The following is a 23,012-nucleotide window of genomic DNA, read 5'->3' as shown; positions in this document are numbered from 1 at the left end:
AGTATTCTGATCTGTCTTACCAATTCCCGTAACTACTGGCTTAGGAAAAGTAACCGCCTGGTGAGCGCCAGTGTCCTCATAGACGGGAACTAGTTTTCCTGCCTCGGCCTACTACTGTTTCCTTTATTTTCATTATAGTTGACTTGCACAGCATCACTTTCCGTACTGTTGTTTACATGCATATTTCTGTTTGGAACAAAATTATTATCCCTTGGACGCCATTGTTGGTTCTGATAATTATTTCCCCAATTCCTACCTCTCTTAGGATGGCGAACACCTACTGTTCTGATGTTTACATTGCCATTTTGCTCGTTCCTAAAATTACTACTATTATTATTAGCATTTCTGTTATTACGTGCTTGCTCCTCATTGGCAGCAACACGTTCTACACGTTCCAAATACTCAATGAAACGATCCAGATTGTCTCTAGGGGCAGATATAATTCTAGTTTGCCAATACCATGGCAGTTTGGCTTCAAGACCTAGTATAATCATTTCTGGTTTTAGCTTTTCCGCCAAATGTGACAAACGTGAAATCCATGACCTAGCAAACTCTTTAATTGATTCCTTGCCTGCATTGAAGCGTTTTCCACTCCAAAATTCTCTCAACACTTCATTTTGCTTATTGCTAGACCAATACTCATTAATGAAAGCTGTTTTAAATTCCGCCAATGTTTCACACTTTAACATAATATCAGCTGACCAACGCATGGCGTCAACTGCTAAATGGCTTCTAATAAACGAGATTTTCTCTCGTTCAGACCAAGTTGGTGGAATTACATCTTCAAAATCGTTCCAGAAATCTAGCGGGTGGATATTTTTATCTGGATCAAACCGCAAGAACTGCCGACACCCGATAAAAGCGGCATTTGCAGCTACAACTTGTTGTATACTACCATACCAGAAGTTACTGAAGCTACTTTACTCTCAATGTTAGCAATGTTAGTACTGATATTTTCTACTTTCATTTCAACATTATCTACTCTTTGCACAATATGAGTAGTATCACTTTTGATTGCATCTACTTCTGCTTGACATATGTTTACTTTTATATTAACATCTTTAAATCTATCTGAGCACAGTTCAGATTCCGCGTCGATCTTTTCTGTTAACTTGTGCTCCAGCTTCGCATCTTCCATTTGGAAGTCTTTGCGAACCTCAGCAACTTCGGATTTTACTGTTTTATACATTTCAGAAAACTGTTGAGCAACCTTTTTCTTAATATCCTCATGATTGTAATCAATTTTACAATTCAAACTGTCTAGATCCTCTTTCAACTTATTGCAACCAGCCTTGAAGGTATCGTCCATTACCTCCAATCGATTATTAAAATTAGTTTGACTGGCCACAATCCTGTTATTTACCTCAATTATATTAGATTTTAATTCAGCACTCATTCTAGCATTACTGGCTGATATTTCAGCATTATTGGATTCTAATTTATTGTCCATTGCCTCAAACCGCATATTAAAATTTGTTTGACTGGCCACCATTTCAGACTTTAATTCAGCATTGCTGGCAGCTATTGCTTGTAATATAACATTTAAATCAACAGCCCCAGCATCTTTGGGTTGCTCATGAGCTGGCTTTTTATCACACTCAGGTGACGAAAAACTAGCTCCAACACTAGAATCATCAAAACTAACTGAAACTTCTGATTGATTAGTCATATCTAACTTCTCCTTCTTAAACTCTACCATCTCTGATGACTGTTTCATTTTTAATTCATCAGAGAAACTATCATCCAATAAATTTACAATTTCTACTTTCTGCTTTACTACAGGGGTTTCTATTATTGAATCATTGCCCCATTTTACACTACGGTCAGGAGACAATACTTCATTTTTCACTTTAACATTACTACTTTCATGCATATTTACACTTGAACCGTTGTCTGGATTTACAGTTCCCTCAACAGACATAGGTTCTGATTTAAGTTTAACCTCAGTTTCTTTTGGCGGTTCCATCGCCGACAGTCTTTTAGTGCAGGTTAGTAAAATTTTTAACAGCTTTTCACTTAACTTAGTTCCTTCTGCACGACGTATGGCGTTGCCGGCTCGGCGTACCAGGATTCCTGATGCGACGTGGCACGTTGAACTGCAGACGGCTCTCCGACGGCTGTTGTGTGTTTGCGTGGCCCGCAATTTCAGGCGCTGCGCCGGCTGCTCCAGCGGACGACTGCGGTGCGGCGAGACTGGCTTCTCGCGATGCCGGCAGCACCAATAGACTCAGTGCCAGCTCCGTCAATCCAGAAGCGTTGTTAATCCATTTGCGTCGTCCACATGCACACGTAACACTTTCACTGTTCTATTCTCAGTTGCGTGTCGCATTTCACTCGCGAATCCGAATAGTTAAAAATCACTTTCACTTAGTTGATTTCCCGGCCGCTGCACCATATGTGGGGCGGCGGATAAGTTTGAAATAAATGTGGGGCGGCGGATGGGTTTGTAAAATAATTAAACTAAAATCTGATTGCTGTATAAATGCTTGCATGTTGAATCAGTTTCTGGCTTTTAGAATGTTGTTAATGCTGTCTTTCGCCGTTCTCAACACTGGCTCTCTATTTACTTTTTGGCACCCAGAAAGTGATTTAATAAAACATGGAACCAGTAATTAGAGATCCTAGTGCCCACTTTATCTGAAAACGTTATTATAGCTGCAGCTTATAGCTCTGAGGAATTAGGAGATTGTCCGGGATTTCTAATCAAAAACGGTTTTCCAAAATAGTTGAGTATATTCTGAAATTCACTGATAAAAACCACAAGTATCCCTACAACCTAACTAACAGAGCAGTTCAGAGTCTAATGCGCTGATGCAACTATAAATGTCCGAATTAAATGTTAAAAAGAATGCTCGCCATAATTTGATGAAAATACTTCATCAAACGCCACGCTAAATATTTGGTAGAATGTCTGTCCCGCGACGGCACGTGAAAATACGACAATATGCAAACTGAAGCTAGATAATGAAAATCATTCCAGAATTAACACTTCACATGAAATGTTTTCATGGTTCCGCGTATCTCTAGTAACTTAATACGGCACCCGAGGCTGTTTGTAGCAGTGACACTGATGCGACGCGGCTCCCGACACAGATGGCGTGTCATTCAGCGTCTGGAGAGAACTGGGGCCTTGCTTCCTCGCGCAGCGTTCTTATATATAAAGCCGCCGTGCGGACGGCTAAGGGAACGCCTGATCAAATCGGCTCTCTCGACTAGCCGCTGGGCTAGTAACGCACCACTTCAAGTTACATAATAATTTATAGCTTCTTTTGCTGATGGCCGATGAAGCTCTTACTTTAAACGTGCATTCAGCACGCAGGCAAGTATTGATAATAAAATTTTGACATGGCTAAGTTAAATATTTTGGGCGAGAGAATTAATTAAATTACACTGCACGCAGTAGATGAGCTCTGAACTGGCCCTTTTGAGATCCGCTATCGCTATAATTTTATAGGTATTCAAAAGAAACTTTACACATCTTCATAGTCATAGCGGACCTCCAACCTATTTAAATCTAAACATCCTAGCCTTATTTATTAACCTACTTAATCTATCTTGCTTCCTTCAGTTTTGAGACGAAAACCAGAAAATCATGAATTTCCACTAAAGTCTTAATTTGTGAAATCCAAAGTACTGTTTTTATTAAATCATTATGAAAGATGAATCTAAATATAAATTTTGAAGTCTCTAGCTCTTTTCTGTTGCGCCAATAATTTTTTCAGAAAAACGTCCAAATTTCGAAAATGACTAAAGTTATCGAACTGATATTTAACACACATTAATTTAGTATTATTCCTGACATGCTAGAAAAGTTTTAGGTCATTTGCTTGATTTTTAAGGTATTGCGCAATATTTATGACGTCAGAGCTAGTTACAGCAGACTGGCTGGCACACAATGGAAACTGATGTGAATTTACTACAGCGTGAGTAGGCTGCTTCCCTACACATTAATGTTCAGTGCAGCGTTCTTTCACGGTGCGTGTAGTTTGACCTATGTAAGCCATACCACATTGGTATGGTATCTTGTAAATTCCGGCCTTTCGTAGTAACAGATTGTCCTTAACTGATCCCACAAGGTCCGCAATCTTCGATAGTGGGCGGAAAACCACTTTTACCTGAAATTTTCGGGGGACTCTTGCTATTTTAAACGAAGTGTTGCCAAGGAAAGGAGGAAAAGTCGGAACAATCTTTAGCTTTTCTTCCTTCCAGCATTTGGGCCGGCTTAGTAGGTGATAATGTGGTCGGCCCAAACATGTTCCCCAGCAACTGAACACAAATACTTAAAACATTTTACGAGAAACTCTGCCAGAGTTGTTGGGACATGTTCCATTCAACGTGTGACAGCGAATGTGGTACCAGTACGACGGTTCACCTGCGCACTTCGCACATGCAGTGCGAATGCATTTGGGTGAAACCTCTGGTGAGAACTGGATAGGGCGCAGTGGGCAGGTGGCATGGCCTCTGTGTTGTTTTCTTCTTCTGCGTCCATCTTAAATCTGTTGTTTATGAAACACCCATTGAGGCTCATGAAGAGTTGGTAGCACGCATTAGGGCAGACTTGATGCAGTTTCAATTTTTCCAGGAGCGTTTGAAAGAGTGCGACCAGTCACTCCACCATCGCTGCCAATGATGATGGTGCCACTAAAGCGGAGTTACTAAATACAGTTTTCCGTAATTCCTTCACGAAAGAAGACGAAATAAATATTCCAGAATTCGAAACCAGAACAGCTGTTAGCATGAGTGACATAAAAGTAGATATCTTAGATTTTGCGATCCAGATGGTATACCAATCAGGTTCCTCTCAGAGTATGTAGACACAATAGCGCCATTCTTAGCAATCATATACAACCGCTCACTTGACGAAAGGTCTGTTCCTAAAGACTGGAAAGTAGCTCAGGTCACACCAATATTCAAGAAAGGAAATAGGAGTTGTTGTTGTTGTTGTTGTGGTCTTCAGTCCTGAGACTGGTTTGATGCAGCTCTCCATGCTACTCTATCCTGTGCAAGCTTCTTCATCTCCCAGTACCTACTGCAACCTACATCCTTCTGAATCTGCTTAGTGTATTCATCTCTTGGTCTCCCTCTACGATTTTTACCCTCCACGCTGCCCTCCAATACTAAATTAGTGATCCCCTGATGTCTCAGAACATGTCCTGCCAGCCGATCCCTTCTTCTGGTCAAGTTGTGCCACAAACTTCTCTTCTCCCCAATCCTATTCAATACTTCCTCATTAGTTATGTGATCTACCCATCTAATCTTCAGCATTCTTCTGTAGCACCACATTTCGAAAGCTTCTATTCTCTTCTTGTCCAAACTATTTATCGTCTATGTTTCACTTCCATACATGGCTACACTCCATACAAATACTTTCAGAAATGACTTCCTGACACTTAAATCTATACTCGATGTTAACAAATTTCTCTTCTTCAGAAACGCTTTCCTTGCCATTGCCAGTCTACATTTTATATCCTCTCTACTTCGACCATCTTCAGTTATTTTGCTCCCCAAATAGCAAAACTCCTTTACTACTTTGTCTCATTTCCTAATCTAATTCCCTCAGCATCACCCGACTTAATTCGATTACATTCCATTATCCTCGTTTTGCTTTTGTTGATGTTCATCTTATATCCTCCTTTCAAGACGCTATCAATTCCATTCAACTGCTCTTCCAAGTCCTTTGCTGTCTCTGACAGAATTACAATGTCATCGGCGAACCTCAAAGTTTTTATTTCTTCTCCATGGATTTTAATACCTACTCCGAATTTTTCTTTTGTTTCCTTTACTGCTTGCTCAATATACAGATTGAATAACATCGGGGAGAGGCTACAACCCTGTCTTACTCCCTTCCCAACAACTGCTTCCCTTTCATGTCCCTCGACTCTTATAGCTGCCATCTGGTTTCTGTACAAATTGTAAATAGCCTTTCGCTCCCTGTATTTTACCCCTGCCACCTTTAGAATTTGAAAGAGAGTGTTGCAGTCAACATTGTCAAAAGCTTTCTATAAGTCGACAAATGCTAGAAACGTAGGTCTGCCTTTCCTTAATCTTTCTTCTAAAGTAAGTCGTAGGGTCAGTATTGCCTCACGTGCTCCAACATTTCTACGGAATCCAAACTGATCTTTCCCGAGGTCGGCTTCTACCAGTTTTTCCATTCGTCTGTAAAGAATTCGTGTTAGTATTTTGCAGCTGTGGCTTATTAAACTGAATTCGGTAATTTTCACATCTGTCAACACCTGCTTTCTTTGGGATTGGAATTATTATATTCTTCCTGAAGTCTGAGAGTATTTCGCCTGTCTCATACATCTTGCTCACCAGATGGTAGAGTTTTGTCAGGACTGGCTCTCCCAAGGCCGTCAGTAGTTCCAATGGAATGTTGTCTACTCCGGGGGCCTTGTTTCGACTCAGGTCTTTCAGTGCTCTGTCAAACTCTTCACGCAATATCGTATCTCCCATTTCATCTTCATCTACATCCTCTTCCATTTCCATAATATTGTCCTCAAGTACATCGCCCTTGTATAGACCCTCTAGATACTCCTTCCACCTTTCTGCTTTCCCTTCTTTGCTTAGGACTGGGTTTCCATCTGAGCTCTTGATCTTCATACAAGTGGTAACCCACTGAATTACAGACCCATATTACTGACCTCAATTTGCAGTAGGATTTTGGAACATATACTGTACTCGAACAATATGAATCACCTTGAAGAAAATGACTTATTGATAGATAACAAACATGTAATCAGAAAATATCTTATTCCCATGATGTAATGAGTGCTGTCGATAAGGGATCTCAGATCGATTCCATATTCCTAGATATCCAGAAGGCTTTTGATACTGTTCCTCACAAGTGACTATTAATCAAGCTGCGTGCATATGGAGTGTCGTCTCAGTTGTGTGACTGGCTTCGTGATTTCCTCTCAGAGAGGTCACAGTTCGTAGTGATAAACGGTAGATCACCGAGTAGAACAGAAGTGATATCTGACGTTCCGCAAGGTAGTGTCATAGGCCCTCTGCTGTTCCTGATTTATATAAATGATCTAGGTGATAATCTAAGCACCCCCCCCCCCCCCTTAGATTGTTTGCAGATGACGCTGTAATTTACCGTCAAGGAAAATCATCAGACAATCAATTCCAGTTACAAAATGATCTAGAGAGAATTTCTGTGTGGTGCGAAAAGTGGCAGTTAGCACTAAACAAAGAAAAGTGCGAGGTCATCCACATGTGTACCGAAAGAAATCGGATAAATTTTGGGTATATGGTAAATCGTACAAATCTAAGGGCTGTCAGTTCGACTAAATACCTAGGAAATTATAATTACGAGCAACTTAAATTGGAAATAGCGCATAGATAATATTGTGGGGAAGGCGAAACAAAGACTGCGTTTTGTTGGCAGAACAACTTAGAAGATGCGTCAAACCCACTAGAGAGACAGCCTACATTACACTCGTCCGTCCTCTGCTGGAATATTGCTACGCGGTATGGGATCCTTACCAGGTAGAATTGACGGAGGTGATCGAAAAAGTGCAAAGAAGGGCAGCTCGTTTCGTGTTATCGCACAATAAGGGTGAGAGTGTCACTGATATGATATGCGAGTTGGGCTGGCAGTCGCTGAAACAAAGGTGGTTTTCTTTGCGGCGAGATCTATTTACGAAATTTCAATCAGCAACTTTCTCTTCCAAATGCGTAAATATTTTGGTGACACCCACTTACGTAGGGAGAGATGATCATCATAATGAAATAAGAGAAATCAGAGCTCGAACGGAAAGATTTAGGTGTTCTTTTTTCTCACCTGCCATTCGAGAGTGGAATGGTAGAAAATAAGTTTGAAACTGGTTCGATGAACCCTCTGTGTGAATTTGTAGAGTAACCATGTACACTCCTGGATATTGAAATAAGAACACCGTGAATTCATTGTCTCAGGATGGGGAAACTTTATTGACACATTCCTGGGGTCAGATACATCACATGATCACACTGACAGAACCACAGGCACATAGACACGGGCAACAGAGCATGCACAATGTCGGCACTAGTACAGTGTATATCCACCTTTCGCAGCAATGCAGGCTGCTATTCTCCCATGGAGACGATCGTAGAGATGCTGGATGTAGTCCTGTGGAACGGCTTGCCATGCCATTTCCACCTGGCGCCTCAGTTGGACCAGCGTTCGTGCTGGACGAGCAGACCGCGTGAGACGACGCTTCATCCAGTCCCAAACATGCTCAATGGGGGACAGATCCGGAGATCTTGCTGGCCAGGGTAGTTGACTTACACCTTCTAGAGCACGTTGGGTGGCACGGGATACATGCGGACGTGCATTGTCCTCTTGGAACAGCAAGTTCCCTTGCCGGTCTAGGAATGGTAGAACGATGGGTTCAAAAAATGGTTCAAATGGCTCTGAGCACTATGCGACTCAACTTCTGAGGTCATCAGTCGCCTAGAACTTAGAACTAATTAAACCTAACTAACCTAAGGACATCACACACATCCATGCCCGAGGCAGGATTCGAACCTGCGACCGTAGCGGTCACGCGGTTCCAGACTGAAGCGCCTTTAACCGCACGGCCACACCGGCAACGATGGGTTCGATGACGGTTTGGATGTACCGTGCACTATTCAGTGTCCCCTCGACGATCACCAGTGGTGTACGGCCAGTGTAGGAGATCGCTCCCCACACCATGATGCCGGGTGTTGGCCCTGTGTGCCTCGGTCGTATGCAGTCCTGATTGTGGCGCTCACCTGCACGGCGCCAAACACGCATACGACCATCATTGGCACCAAGGCAGAAGCGACTCTCATCGCTGAAGACGACACGTCTCCATTCGTCCCTCCATTCACGCCTGTCGCGACACCACTGGAGGCGGGCTGCACGATGTTGGGGCGTGAGCGGAAGACGGCCTAACGGTGTGCGGGACCGTAGCCCAGCTTCATGGAGACGGTTGCGAATGGTCCTCGCCGATACCCCAGGAGCAACAGTGTCCCTAATTTGCTGGGAAGTGGCGGTGCGGTCCCCTACGGCACTGCGTAGGATCCTACGGTCTTTGCGTGCATCCGTGCGTCGCTGCGGTCCGGTCCCAGGTCGACGGGCACGTGCACCTTCCGCCGACCACTGGCGACAACATCGATGTACTGTGGAGACCTCACGCCCCACGTGTTGAGCAATTCGGCGGTACGTCCACCCGGCCTCCCGCATGCCCACTATACGCCCTCGCTCAAAGTCCGTCAACTGCACATACGGTTCACGTCCACGCTGTCGCGGCATGCTACCAGTGTTAAAGACTGCGATGGAGCTCCGTATGTCACGGCAAACTGGCTGACACTGACGGCGGCGGTGCACAAATGCTGCGCAGCTAGCGCCATTCGACGGCCAACACCGCGGTTCCTGGTGTGTCCGCTGTGCCGTGCGTGTGATCATTGCTTGTACAGCCCTCTCGCAGTGTCCGGAGCAAGTATGGTGGGTCTGACACACCGGTGTCAATGTGTTCTTTTTTCCATTTCCAGGAGTGTAGATGTAGATGTTGCACGGCATGCAATCAAGCAGGAGAGTGTAACTTCAAGCACTTTTTGTAACTGTTTCTAAACAAAGGTTATAAAACTTCACCCCGACTTCTCATTTACATTGATGTCACAAATTCATTGAAAACGTTGCCCGGCACACCTGCCACTATGACGACTCTGATAGCATACTGTATGCCTACCCTCTTGGCGGCGTGTGACGCTGTTCCGTGACACATAGTGCCTTTCGCTAAGGGATGCAAACATGGGTTGCTATGTGAAACATGCTTGTTATGACCCACTCTACCAGCCCTCCCGTTTTCTGTATTCATTTCAGATACACCCAGTATGTAACAAAAGTGACTACATATAAGTCGGTGTTTCTACTAAGGCTATGATGAAGCATCCATTCTGAGCGGCGATTATAATGATGCGAGAAACGTTAGCAGGTCAAGATCAGTACACCGCGGGTAAAAACGGGATTTTTCTGAGTCTCATACCTTAAATTCCACTGGCGAGAAATAAAGACAGGGTCAAGTGTTTCGGATAGCCCTTGGGGTAGGGACTAGGGACCATTTGTAGCTACACTAAACAGAAGGTTCGTGTTAATATTAACTAACCTACAGCAAAGGGTCAATTTTTAAATATTACATACATCCTCCAGCTTAGGCAAATGGAATAAGTCTCTTGGTTCTTTTTGCATTAGATTTGGTTTACGGTGCGACTTAAGGGGTTTATGGAGGCATCAATTAGTTTGTGGTGGCTATCGACAGCGAATTGACTATCGACAGCAAACAACAATATCTCTGATAGGAGATCCTTGGGTGTTCCATACTAGTCTTTTGTTAATGTGCATGTGTGTTCCTCTGTGTCTGTTACATCTCGATAATAAATTATCCTCAGACGGAAATTGGGTTTTCTGTTCTACCACAACTGAGTGTAGTTACGTCTAACATCGAGTCGTTTCGTTTTCGTCGTTATTCGTTTTGCGTGTTCTACCATGTCGTTTATTAAGAACATGGATCGCCATAAGTGGAATGGTAAGACGACCACGTTTTCTAATTTCACGTCTCGGTACAACTCCGAAGCAGTGTTTTCAACACCGGCACTGCAGATGGAAACAAATAATATAGCGTTTTCAACTATTTCTGGGCCCCTAGCACCCTCCCTAACTTCCTTGACCCCGCCATTGTGGGAAACCCTCATGCATCGGCTCACACACGGGGCTACGTCGACAGTCGAGATTCATTTCGCCTTCGGCCTTTTAAATCGAAAGCTTGATGTTACTTCACACTGTTTTAAGGCTATATTACCTGTAACCCCACATGGGCTTCCTGCTCAACAAGTGACAAACTCGTTTTCGGTGCATGTTCCTCAGTGCTCGTTCAGGACTGCTAAAATCTTTCATTCAACTTCTCCCTCGCAGTCAGATGAACTTGCTCATTCTGCCTGTGTCAGTCTGCACTGCATCCACGCCTACCACTTAGAGGATCACTTGTGGCCACAACTGCGTCACGTGAACCAAGACCTCAGGTAACACAGCACACCACATTTCTGCCTTACGCAATATCCTCAATTACGATCTCATGGCCGGCCTCGGTGGTCTCGCGGTTCTAGGCGCTCAGTCCGGAACCGCGCGACTGCTACGGTCGCAGGTTCGAATCCTGCCTCGGGCATGGATGTGTGTGAGGTCCTTAGGTTAGTTAGGTTTAAGTAGTTCTAAGTTCTAGGGGACTGACGACCACAGATGTTAAGTCCCATAGTGGTCAGAGCCATTTGAACCATTTGAACGCTCTCATGCCCACTGTCGTGGATGCCCACAGCATGTCCAAAAGAACATACATCACATATACAGGGTGTTACAAAAAGGTACGGCCAAACTTTCAGGAAAAATTCCTCACACACAAATAAAGAAAAGATGTTATGTGGACATGTGTCCGGAAACGCTTAATTTCCATGTTAGAGCTCATTTTAGTTTCGTCAGTATGTACGGTACTTCCTCGATTCACCGACGGTTGGCCCAATTGAAGGAAGGTAATGTGACTTCGGTGCTTGTGTTGACATGCGACTCATTGCTCTACAGTACTAGCATCAAGCACATCAGTACGTAGCATCAACAGGTTAGTGTTCATCACGAACGTCGTTTTGCAATCAGTGCAATGTTTACAAATGCGGAGTTGGCAGATGCCCATTTGATGTATGGATTAGCAAGGGGCAATAGCCGTGGCGCGGTACGTTGGTATCGAGACAGATTTCCAGAACGAAGGTGTCCCGACAGGAAGACGTCCGAAGCAATTGATCGGCGTCTTAGGGAACACTGAACATTCCAGCCTATGACTCGCGACTGGGGAAGACCTAGAACGACGAGGACACCTGCAATGGAAGAGGCAATTCTTCGTGCAGTTGACGATAACCCTAATGTCAGCGTCAGAGAAGTTGCTGCTGAGCAAGGTAACGTTGACCACGTCACTGTATGAGAGTGCTACGGGAGAACCAGTTGTTTCCGTACCATGTACAGCGTGTGCAGGCACTATCAGCAGCTGATTGGCCTCCACGGGTACACTTCTGCGAATGGTTCATCCAACAATGTGTCAATCGTCATTTCAGTGCAAATGTTCTCTTTATGGATGAGGCTTCATTCCAACGTGATCAAATTGTAAATTTTCACAATCAACATGTGTGGGCTGACGAGAATCGGCACGCAATTGTGCAATCACGTCATCAACACAGATTTTCTGTGAACGTTTGGGCAGGCATTGTTGGTGATGTCTTGATTGGGCCCCATGTTCTTCCACCTACGCTCAATGGAGCACGTTATCATGATTTCATACGGGATACTCTACCGGTGCTGCTAGAACATGTGCCTTTACAAGTACGACACAACATGTGGTTCATGCACGATGGACCTCCTGCACATTTCAGTCGAAGTGTTCGTACGCTTCTCAACAACAGATTCGGTGACCGATGGATTGGTAGAGGCGGACCAATTCCATGGCCTCCACGCTCTCCTGACCCCAACCCTCTTGACTTTCATTTATGGGGGCATTTGAAAGCTCTTGTCTACGCAACCCCGGTACCAAATGTAGAGACTCTTCGTGCTCGTATTGTGGACGGCTGTGATACAATACGCCATTCTCCAGGGCTGCATCAGCGCATCAGGGATTCCATACGACAGACGGTGGATGCATGTATCCTCGCTAAAGGAGGACATTTTGAGCATTTCCTGTAACAAAGTGTTTGAAGTCACTCTGGTACGTTCTGTTGCTGTGTATTTCCATTCCATGATTAATGTGATTTGAAGAGAAGTAATAAAATGAGCTCTAACATGGAAAGTAAGCGTTTCCGGACGCATGTCCACATAACATATTTTCTTTCTTTGTGTGTGAGGAATGTTTCCTGAAAGTTTGGCCGTACCTTTTTGTAACACCCTGTATAATTAAAATGATGGCAGCCAATGATCCGTTCAGTGCTGATGCACACAAAGCTCGAACTTTTACAGGAGTTGACGAGACACTGTGAGTAATGAAGGTAACGACTAGGGCCACTACATCAGTAGTATGTGGTATATGTTGAGGACTTGAATCTGTCGGGTGGGTTGCTATGGTAGTCCATGTGGTTGTAATGACCACTGTGTCTGGATGGTGTAGTGGTCAGTACCACTGCTTAGTTAGCAGGAGACGCGGCTTCAAGTCCCAGTCCAGCACAAATTTCCAACTTGACTCATTGATATACACTGAAGAGCCAAAGAAACTGGTACACTTGCCTAATATCCTGTACGGCTCCCACTAGCACGCAGAAGTGCAGCAACACTATGTGGCATGGACTCGACTAATGTCTGAAGTAGTTCTGGAGGGAATTGACACCCTGAATTCTGGAGTGCTGTTCACAAATCCATAAGCGTACGAGGGCGGTAGAGATCTCTTCATCTCTTCTGAATAGCACGTGCAAGGTTTCCCAGATAGGCTCAATAATGTTCGTATCTTGGGAGTTTGGTGGCCATCGAAAGTGTTTTAAACTCAGAAGAGTGTTTCTGGAGCCCTCTGTAGCAATTCTGGACGTGTGGGATGTCGCATTGCACTGCTGAAATTGACCAAGTCCGTGGGAATGCACAATGGACATGAATGGATGCAGGTGATCAGATGGATGCTTACGTAGGTGTCACTTACCAGAGTCGTATCTAGACATATCGGGGGTCCCATATCACTCCCACTGCACATGCCCTGCACCATTCCAGAGCCTCCACTAGTTTGAACAGTCCCCTGCTGACATGCAGGGTCCATGGATTCATGAGGTTGTCTCCATACCCATACAAATCCATCCACTCAATACAATCTGAAACAAGACTCATCTGACCAGGCAGCATGTTTCCTGTTATCAACAGTCCAGTGTTGGTGTTGACGGGCTCAGGCAAGGTGTTGAGCTTCAAGTCATGCAGTCATCAAAGGTACATGAGTGGGCCTTCGGCTCCAAAATCCCATTCAATGATGCTTCATTGAGTGGTTCACATGCTTACACTGATGACCAGCATTGAAATCTCCAGCAATTTGTGGAAGGGTTGCACTTCTGTCATGTTGAATGATTCTCTTCAGTCATCATTGATCCTGTTCTTGCAGGATCTTTTTCTGGCCGCAGCGATGTTGTAGATTTGATTTTTTACCGTATTTATGATATCCACGGTACACTCATGAAATGGTCGTATGGGAAAATACGCACTTCATCACTACCTCGGAGATGCTGTGTCCTATTGCTCATGCACCAACTATAACATCACGTTCAAACTCACTTAAATCTTAATAACCTGCTATTGTAGCAGCAGTAACTGATCTACCAACTGCGCCAGATACTTGTGTCTTATATAGGCGTTGCAGACTGCAGCGCCGTATTCTGTCTGTTTGCATATCTCTGTGTTTGAATACGCATGCCTATACCAGTTTCTTTGGTGCTTCAGTGTAAATGAATTCCCATTGGCAGCTAATGTCTTTAACTCCTTTTTGTCTTGATTCATAGTGGCTGCAGGATCAGAATTGTCTTTGTTCTTTCTAACACTTCTGAAAGGATAGACATTACACATATAGGTTAGGTGAGGTTAGTGTTGTTTAACGTCCCGTCGACAACGAGGTCATTAGAGACGGAGCGCAAGCTCGGGTAAGGGAAGGATGGGGAAGGAAATCGGCCGTGCCCTTTTAAAGGAACCATCCCGGCATTTGCCCGAAACGATTTAGGGAAATCACGGAAAACCTAAATCAGGATGGCTGGAGACGGGATTGAACCGTCGTCCTCCCGAATGCGAGTCCAGTGTGCTAACCACTGCCATTACACATATAATTAAGGTGATGATGGCCAGTGGCCCTGTCAGTGCAGATGCACACCAATGTCGAACTCTTAAGGGAACTGGCGAGATGCCACGAGTAATGAGACTGATGAGCAGGGGCACTATCTCAGTAGTGTGTGGTATAAGCTGAGAATTTGGATCTGCTAGGAGGCGTGCTTGGGTAGTCCAAGCGGTTTTGGTGACAACTGTGTCCAGATGGCATAGTGGTCAGCACATGTACCTACCAAGCACGAGGCCCGAGTTCAGACCCAGTCTAGCACAAATTTTTAACTCGTTCCATTGATATAAATGAATGCCCATAGGCAGTTAATGTCTTTAATTCCTTTGTGTCTTGATTCACAGTGGTTGCAGGATCAAAATAGAACCTGTTCTTTCAGACATGTCTGAAAGAACAGACAGCACATATTTAATTATTACTGAGCGTCTGTTGAACCCTCCAGCCAAAGCCACCCATCCCCATGACAAGCATCTTGGGTCTGGGACGCCTTCTCAGCTCTGGCGCCACCTACACACACTCATGGATCGAGAAGTCATGCCTGATATCGCTCTGTGGATGCTTCTTCTTGTTAAACTCCCGCATGAGTTACAGCTACAGCTCCTGTCCCACAAATCGGTCCCTGCAGAGACCACACCTCGACTGGCTGTCCAGGCTGTCAGAATCATCTGTCACAGGCAACTACTACCAGCTGTTGCTCTAGCTATGGAAAACGTGGTTGGTAGCAATGTACAAGCTCCCAACCGCTCCAGCAGGATGGGTCACATGCGGTCAACTGCGCCACAACAGAACAGCGTACTGCCATCTGGTAGTCGATAGCTTGCACTGCTTTTACTGGAATCCTGAATGCCACCAGTTTTGCATGAGCCAGCTCCAGAACGCACCACTGCCTCCAGGTGGGGCGAGACAGAAGGTATGGCTGGTACCACCCACACTCCCCATCCCACCTACCCACAATACTGGTTTAATGCCACATTCAGACACATGGTACGAAATTGTTGTTCACCCTGCACCTACCCAAATGCTGCACATGAATTGGCCTAGGCGCCACAGCTCGCAGCAACTCCTTAATGCTCTCAGAATCGATAGTCAGTTAACATCACTATACCTGAAGACCTCGCTTTTCTCCTTTATTTTCTCATCGATTCCAGAGCAGATCTCAGTGTCATACTGACCAACCATGCCTCCCCACTCTCTCCTGGTGCAACTTTCATTATCTGCTGCCAATATGATCCTCATTAATGTGTGCTGAACTTCAAGTCCATTTTATGCCTGACAGAGAGTTTCACTGGACATTCCACATTGCTGATCTTGTGAAGGCAGTCATAGATATTGGCTTCCTCTAACACTTTGGTTTATCTTTGTATCTACAAACTGCCACTTTATTACATCACGCTACCAGCATCCATATTTCAGATTCGATCGGTCATCCCATAATCCCTACTTCTTCAACGAGTGACTTGTTTCTTTCTGCTCTATGCGAATGCTCTTTATTGAATTTCCATCTGGCTTCCCTACTTTTAGAGTTCATGGTCGAGCGCTCAGAGGTCGATGCCCTATGAACTCGCAAGGTCGAGCTCAGACAAATGATCAGCACTGTGTCAGCGAACCTTTCACAGAGCACCACGCGCCCCACAGTCTCACCAGTTCATTTCTGATGTACAACTCCATCACACCAACCACAGCTGATGCATCTTCGGTGGAATCTCAGCGTTCTAAAACGAAGGTTAGTGACGTTCCTCGTCTCACTGTCACCCTGCAGTCTGATGCGATGACATCTGTATTTCTCCCATGCATGTGCTGGATGTACATTTAGGGATGGTCACAAACGGTATTTGTTACAGGATTACCACAACAGAGGCCCAACCTGCGCGTCAAAAAGCTCGCCATTTCATGCCAAATACGTTACACCACATGAAGGTGATTGTCAACGAACTGTTATCCGCCCGGAATGTACGACCCTCAGACAGTAACTGGTTGTTGCCTATCTATCACTCACTCAAGAAAGACAGTTTGTTGCGTTTGTGCACGAACTAATGCCACCTTAATGCTCACACTATTATTGAGAATTACCCCGTTCCAGACAACCAGGACTTTACTCAGCCACTTATCGGGGCGTAAATGTTCAGCATCCTCTATCAAAGGAAGACATAATTGGATAATCCTACGTGTAGTGATGACATTTGAAAATCACCGATCATTACCCCTTTCGGCCTTTTTGAGTTCTGTTTTGTGCTTTATGGTCTCAAGAATGTGGCTCGAACTTGGCAAAACTTCATTGACTCTATATTGTTCAGTCTCCCATATTGTTACGCCTATCTTGATGACATCCTCATCTTCTTCTCCTTAGTTGAGGAACATTAACTACATGTGGCTCAGGTTAGAGCAGCTCTCAGCGCTAGTGGCTTCGAAATTAACCTCACAAGTTACAGTTTAACAACACGAGTGTAACCTTCACTGGTCACATTGCAACGACCGACGACGTTAGTCCGACATCTGATCGTGTACAGTTCATACAGGATCATCCATTACCCACCACTTATTGTGATGTGTATCGTTTTCTCGGCATGGTAAACTTTTATCGAAAACGTTTGCCACACATCACCTCCATTCAGATTCCCCTCATAGAGGCTTTGGCTGGGAAGAATACCTCCAGGAAATCCAAGGTTCCAAGGTCTGAAGTAATAGTCCAGGCAGTCAACAAACTAAAGACAGCATTACTGAATGCTGTTACCGTTGCGCACCTGCTGCCCAGTGTGTGCGTATGCATTACAGTTGACACAAGCAACACCTCGATTGGCACTGTCCTTCACCAATGTGTTGGTGACATGGCTCACCTCCTCTGGCTCGTTTTGAGGAAACTCGCTACCTCCCAACGCATGAGTCACTCGTGGTTTATGAAGGCATGATATACTTCCCTGATGGTATTGAAGGACGCACAGTTACAATCTTCATAGACCATAAACCGCTTCCTGATGTCATCTGCAACCCAACACAGGACCTTCCCCCGAGGTGATTCGGTCATAAGGACCTCATTAGTCAGTATGTCATAGACTTTTGAGGCATACAAGGAGCAGACAACATAGTAGCAGATTATCTTTCCAGGGTAGACTCAGTCATACTCCTTTAGACTTCGATGAATTGGCTGAGTTACAGGTGGACGACGTCAGACTTCTAAAGTTTGCGCCAGGATGCCAGTTGAATCCTAAACTTCATGTCCTGCAGTCACCCTGGCTCTACTACTCCTGTTAGTTGTAATTCTTCGACTGGAAACCTTTGTCCTTTTTTTTTTTTTTTTTTTTTTGATATTTCCGTCAGCTAGTTTTTTCAGCCATACTTAACATCAGTCATCTGGTCATTAAGACTACTGCACACTCATCGTGGAATGTTTTATTTGGCCGGCATGCATGCTTTTGGTCATGGGCTTGTATTCCATGCCAATGTAGTGAGGTCAGTTGCTGCACACAATCACCATTGGGCAGTCTGACACCCCAAAGGGTACCTCTGTCATGTGCATCTGTATTTAAACAGCCCCCCTCCCTTGCCCAAGGGGAATAAGTACATCACCTTTGCCACTGATCATACTATGAGGTAGAAAATAACTCTTAGTGAATGATGGCATTGGACCCTTAAAGCCACCCATAGGTTTCATGGAAGTTTGTGGTCAAAAGCTTTACCTTGGGTTCTAACTGGTACTCGAGCAACCCACAAAGACGATATGAATGTCTGTCTATCCCTTACAGTGAGCCACTTGTATTACCAGCTGAGGTCATCAAAGATACTCTCTCCCTTTACAAGGGGACATACCCGCATTAGTCGAGTGTATTCAGCCACACATTGTGAACATTTATACCCCTGCCACCTGCCTCACATGCTTCCATGGGTGTTCATTCATAACAACCTAGTTCACTGCAAGTTCATCATGCTCCATGATGATACCATCTGGTTGGCTCTCAGACTGCCTTACTCAGGCCCCCACAAGGTTCTTCAGTCATTTGACTAACGCTTTAAACATTCTCCTCAATGGAAAAAGCCAAACAGTCTCTCTTAACTGGGTGACACCAACTTGGACCACGTACGATGAGCCTCCTACAACCATTGATACCACTCCAGAGGTGCTGATCGCTAACAACATGACTCTGTGTGACATGGCCTCCTTCCTCCCCCTCAGGGTTACCTCTCCAAGTCCATACATCAACACCATCCCTCTGTGTCATATTCTTCCTGCAAATTAGGTTGTTAATTTGTGTCTGTTTCAGTTGACCCCTTCTCTCTCTGCTGCTACTGTTTTGTTCAACTTCTGTGCTGAGGATATCTCCTTTCAACTATGAGACAGCACATTCTCCATATTAGTCATTCCTCCGTCATCCCTCCATGTCAACCCATTTCGTTCATTTCAGCTATCTGTCAGCACTGAGGAAGATGGCATTGCGGCTAACATCACTAATGATGGCCCCCCTTTGATCACTGTCACACTGTGGGCCACCCATGTTCTCGTGTGGGCCAACATCTATGTCTGCCTCTATGGTTCCAGGATTACATAATTACCAATATCCATGCTCTGAACCATCATCAGTCTATGAGAAATGGTTCAGCCATGCCTTCCTTTGGAATGGCTGTGACATAGTTAGTCAGGCAAGCTTGCCGCAAAATCTAACTAGTGTCATCCTTTCCTTCTACACAGCCACACATCGGTCTCAGTAGTGCCTCCTCTTCCCTGTACTCCACACTAAGGGGAAAGGGGGGGGGGGGGAAGTGGTCCTCTGTGGCAGCTATTGATAATGAATTGACCATCGACAACAAACACAACAACATCTCCAGTATCGGAGATGTTTAACAGTTCTGTTCTACTCTGTTGTTGATGCACTTGTTTGTTCCATTGTGTCTATCACATCTTGACAATAAATTACCTTCATATGAAAGTTGGGTTTTCTGTTCTACCATGACCAAGTATAGTAATGTGGTTGGATAAGTGAATGGGAATAAAACTAAATTCATCGTGAGAGTATAATGCAACATAATGCAAGATTTGGCTCTATGCCTATTCCTGTTCTTGACCTACATAAATAATTTCCCAAGGACATTGGATGAATCTTTAAAAGGTATAATGCCTGCTGGTCATACAAGCATCCTGATAAAGGCATCAAACAAAGCCATACATATTGTGGAACAGAGGAAGCTTCTTAATCCTTAATCACTCACAGACTTGTATTATTCAATTCCAAACAAATAACATTTACTCAAAAATAATGAAGCAGAAATCAATGTGAACACACTAAATGCGAAATTACATGGCATCCGTATGGATAACAGACATAGATTACATTAGGATATGGATGAACATGTAACTTGCCTTGGCCTAATTGGGACTTTTATGAATTTTCTGTAACTAGTTTTAAATTTGGTGTTACAGAGAGAGATTCAGGTAGTACAAAATTTTCTCAAGCAGTAGCATACAGAAGTACCAAACTTTACCAGCAAGCTATTCCAATGGCTGGAGAGCCTGAGCAACATATACACATTGTTTTATTGTGCTTATAGTGGGTTGGTAGTGTGAGGAGTAGCTCTGTTTGAGAAGATATCTTGCATCCAGACATTCAGATCAGGTAAGACCCAGAGGAGGGGCACCAACAGTCATGATTTTAATTATAAATATTAATAACAATAATTAATTTTAGATATGAAGAATATCAGGGTGTTTCTCAGTCACTGGTCATAACCGTGACATTATTAGAATACATTAATCTTCCAGTTTTGCTAAACAAGTTATGAGAACAGAGTCACTTGAGAATATAAGAGAAGCTGCAACACTGTATGAAGTCACATAGTAGGTTTCATGGAGCATCAAGTACATCAGTCAGCACTTAAAATCACAGCCAGTTGACACCTCCATGTTGGCTAGGAATGTATGATTGTAAAGCTCACAATAAACACACTTTGACAGTGCCTCAAGTTTTCATTTATTAATTATAGCTACTTGCAGGCCTATCACAAGCCACACTTTTGAGTTTTCAGCATGTTAGTGCTGCCAACTGTGAGGCATATCTTCAGAAGGTGGGAGACTGTCTAAATGCTTGCACATAAAACTAACTCATGACAGAGCTAACCTCACCTAGCCTCACTCATAGATACATACTTTCCCAGTGTATCTGTGTGGCCCTGAGACAACTGATCACTGACAAAGAATCTGCTTCTATAGAGCTGCGTAATGGGGCTAGGTGAATGTGGTATGTCCCACACTAACCAAAAAGATCAGTGCTGGCTGGTTTGAACTCATTCTGTTTACCTGCAGATGAGATTATCAGTGTACTTGGTATACATTTATTCAGTGCTACTCTGTGGCATAGTCTTCTCAGACACAGCAGCCAAGGTCAAAAAGCATTTTTCTGTACAAATATTAAATAAAAGTATCATGTAGACCTGATAATTGAACACCTTGCAGAAACCTGTTCAGGACTCTTTGGATTCTTAACTTGCTAGCTAATATGTTTAATAACTTTGGGTATTTCTGATTAATAATAAAAGTAAATTTAGGATGAATTGTAAAATCAACTGCAACAATATAACTGCCTTAAAGGTCATGTGTTTCTTCATAGTACCTTATCAACCATTCCTTCTATAATTTAACAGCATATTTAACTAAGGGGTATAAATCCCAAATCAGACTAATTTTCACATTAAACATGTTTTAATTTTTCATGGATGTAGACATCTGATAATTTTCTGTGAAATGAGTAGAGCTACATAAAATGAGTAAAGTTACATAGGAGCTCAGTATAAAGTACTATTATTTTTTAGGGACATACACTCCTGGAAATTGAAATAAGAACACCGTGGATTCATTGTACCAGGAAGGGGAAACTTTATTGACACATTCCTGGGGTCAGATACATCACATGATCACACTGACAGAACCACAGGCACATAGACACGGGCAACAGAGCATGCACAATGTCGGCACTAGTACAGTGTATATCCACCTTTCGCAGCAATGCAGGCTGCTATTCTCCCATGGAGACGATCGTAGAGATGCTGGATGTAGTCCTGTGGAACGGCTTGCCATGCCATTTCCACCTGGCACCTCAGTTGGACCAGCATTCGTGCTGGACGTGCAGACCGCGTGAGATGACGCTTCATCCAGTCCCAAACATGCTCAATGGGGGACAGATCCGGAGATCTTGCTGGCCAGGGTAGTTGACTTACACCTTCTAGAGCACGTTGGGTGGCACGGGATACATGCGGACGTGCATTGTCCTGTTGGAACAGCAAGTTCCCTTGCCGGTCTAGGAATGGTAGAACGATGGGTTTGATGACGGTTTGGATGTACCGTGCACTATTCAGTGTCCCCTCGACGATCACCAGTGGTGTACGGCCAGTGTAGGAGATCGCTCCCCACACCATGATGCCAGGTGTTGGCCCTGTGTGCCTCGGTCGTATGCAGTCCTGATTGTGGCGCTCACCTGCACGGCGCCAAACACGCATACGACCATCATTGGCACCAAGGCAGAAGCGACTCTCATCGCTGAAGACGACACGTCTCCATTCGTCCCTCCATTCACACCTGTCGCGACACCACTGGAGGCGGGCTGCACAATGTTGGGGCGTAAGCGGAAGACGGCCTAACGGTGTGCGGGACCATAGCCCAGCTTCATGGAGACGGTTGCGAATGGTCCTCACCGATACCCCAGGAGCAACAGTGTCCCTAATTTGCTGGGAAGTGGCGGTGCGGTCCCCTACGGCACTGCGTAGGATCCTACGGTCTTGACGTGCATCCGTGCGTTGCTGCGGTCCGGTCCCAGGTCGACGGGCATGTGCACCTTCCGCCGACCACTGGCGACAACATCGATGTACTGTGGAGACCTCACGCCCCACGTGTTGAGCAATTCGGTGGTACGTCCACCCGGCCTCCCGCATGCCCACTATACGCCCTCGCTCAAAGTCCGTCAACTGCAAATACGGTTCACGTCCACGCTGTCGCGGCATGCTACCAGTGTTAAAGACTGCGATGGAGCTCCGTATGCCATGGCAAACTGGCTGACACTGACGGCGGCAGTGCACCAATGCTGCGCAGCTAGCGCCATTCGACGGCCAACACCGCGGTTCCTGGTGTGTCTGCTGTGCCGTGCATGTGATCATTGCTTGTACAGCCCTCTCGCAGTGTCCGGAGCAAGTATGGTGGGCCTGACACACCGG

The sequence above is a fragment of the Schistocerca serialis genome, chromosome 6 (genome assembly GCF_023864345.2).
Source record: "Schistocerca serialis cubense isolate TAMUIC-IGC-003099 chromosome 6, iqSchSeri2.2, whole genome shotgun sequence".
Taxonomy (NCBI): Eukaryota; Metazoa; Arthropoda; class Insecta; order Orthoptera; family Acrididae; genus Schistocerca; species Schistocerca serialis.
Note: the sequence above shows the minus strand (reverse complement) of the source record.